The 2,390-nt window shown below is 42.1% G+C and overlaps 1 long non-coding RNA gene across 1 annotated transcript; it reads left to right on the top strand.

The window, feature by feature from the left end:
• Positions 1–1,027: 1,027 nt before the first annotated feature.
• On the top strand, positions 1,028–1,877 carry LOC125941812 (uncharacterized). The gene is made up of 2 exons (XR_007464630.1): positions 1,028–1,343; positions 1,733–1,877. It is a non-coding gene; the product is annotated as an uncharacterized LOC125941812 (long non-coding RNA).
• The last annotated feature ends 513 nt before the right edge of the window (positions 1,878–2,390 follow it).

Raw genomic sequence — 2,390 nt, 5'->3', positions numbered from 1 at the left:
TCGCATCGTCGCGTTGCTACTTTCAAAACGGCATTATTAAAACCAGTTACTGACTGACGAAGCAAAATCGCGCCTCAAAAACGTATCCGCAGGGCGACCCTAGCAAAAATTCTAATAGAAGTTTGTATTAGTCTAATACAGTTTTGTATTAGTTGTATTAGTTTTGTATTAGACTAATAGAAATTTATTAGAAGTTTGTATTGGTCTAATACAGTTTTGTATTAGTTGTATCAGTTTTGTATTAGACCAATAGAAATTTATATTAGTCGTACTGATTTACCTATAAGACCAATAGGCCCTGTATTAGTCTTATGCAAACAGTGTTGCGTGTCTACTAGTATCTCTGTTAGACTAATAGGTCCTATTGGTCTTATGGAGATTGTTGCTGGTCGATACAACATGTATTGCTGGATTCCACAGCTCGCGTTTGCTGGTGAAAGTTGATGAAAAAAATAGACTAGCGGACCCCTTGCTTGCATGGAGAGGTGTTTCTATTTAATCACTGATAATTAAAATCAGGCCTGCTGTACAAATGTGCAGCAGACTGCGTTCGCACGTTTGCATTAGTTTCAGCGCACTAAGCAAGTGAAACTGGCCATCTCTCGGCGACATACACAAAAGCGACGTGTGCCAACATGGTCTTGCCAATTTGCTTCACTGAACCTCGTCGCGATGAGTCGTTAGGAAACATCTAGTGTTTACAGCACAGCGAATACTTTCCCATGAAAAAAAAAAAAACGAAAAAAAAAAAAAACGAATACCGGCTGTAATCTGCAAGGCAGAATCGCGCTGCCCGGTCAGCTTACGAACGACGGTGCAATAGTACAGAACACCCATGGCAATAGCAGCAACCATATTTGTTTGCGGCTGAAGTTTCGTTAGTGTCGTATTTTCTGTTGAAGTGCGCAAAAAGTAAATGTAAAAACTTTTAACCTAAATTACTGACTTGATACCGCATATAAAGGCCGTAATATTTATTGACATCAAAGAGCAGTATCGCAGAGAAGGGAACACGGCGGTTGGGAAGGATATAAAACTGCGACCGTAGTCAGCCGTAGTTGCGCACAGCACGTGTGCCATGGCGGCTGCCATGTCAAGGCGAGGCGTCACGCGAGGTGTGCGTGTTAGTGAATGAACGATGTGTTTTTAAGGAACCCGTGGTGTTAGCGCCTGCGCAATCTCATTCGTGCAGTAATATATTTGGATAGTTTTATCTATGGATGCTGTTAATACTTCAAAACAACGCAAGGCAACTGTTTTACCCCTGTCCTTCGCGGCTTTGTGGATCTATCAGCGTGCATCGATGTGCAGCGTTTTCCCCGGCGCCGATTTGCCATCTCGAGGTAATTATACTTCTTATTTATGCCTCTGTAGTACAGTATGAAGCGTTTTCTTCTTTTTTTTTAAATCCTGACGGTGGACGTAAGTACAGTGCTGTCGGGCCGATAGCTGTGTGCGTTGCAGCAATAACATGCCTGTTTCCGACAACGCTGTGCAAGATTTCTGTCTAGAGTTCCTTATATCTGTCTACAGTTTCGATGGAACGCACATCTTATGTTGATTTTGTGTGCTTTGTAATTGTCCTGTCACGTCAGGTAACGTCATTGTTTGTTATAATATTTTGAGCTAGCATATATCAACTGTCCTAAAATATTGCCAGCTTAAACGTTTCGTGGTAGAACTAGCACCCCTGCTTTCAACTGTTTCTGTATGTGTGTATTTTTGTACCCAGGTTTTTTTAACCACTTCATCAAAAGGACGTCCTCTGGTCGAAGTCAACGAAAAGCTCTCAATCAAGATTGCTGACCTGACGAAGATCTCGAAAGAGGAATCTGTAAAAAGATATGCTGTGCTAATAAATGCTTCTAGAAATTTTACCTGTTTTTCGTTATCTGGTGCATTGCAACATTTTCTTTCACAGCAATAGACTTATTAGACTAACAATATAGGCCTATTAGACTAATACACTAATAGACCTACTAGACTAATACACTAATAGACCTACTAGACTAATAGGCCTATTAGACTAATACACCAATATCTATTAGACTAATACACTAATAGACCTAATAGACTGTATTAGTGTCAATAACCTAATAGGCTATTAGTTTTATATTAGAATTTTTGCTAGGGGAGATCGAAGTTTTCCTCGGTATCCTCTGGTAGCGCGTTAGCTGTCGTCTGCCACGGCAGGCCCGACGCAGGCGGCGCCACTGTCGATATCGCGCCTCGATCGCGCTGGTCGCGCCGAGCGCGATAGTGGAACGGAGAGGAGGGAAGTGGATGGCGCTACTTTTTGTATATAGGGGTTTTACTGCTGCGCTAAAGCCCCTATATAAAAAAGTAGCGTCACGCTTTGAAGAATGCCGCCGCCTCCTCGCACACCCTGT

Source organism: Dermacentor silvarum, unplaced genomic scaffold (assembly GCF_013339745.2).
Source record: "Dermacentor silvarum isolate Dsil-2018 unplaced genomic scaffold, BIME_Dsil_1.4 Seq365, whole genome shotgun sequence".
NCBI lineage: Eukaryota > Metazoa > Arthropoda > Arachnida > Ixodida > Ixodidae > Dermacentor > Dermacentor silvarum.
This window is presented reverse-complemented; position numbering and strand designations above follow the sequence as displayed.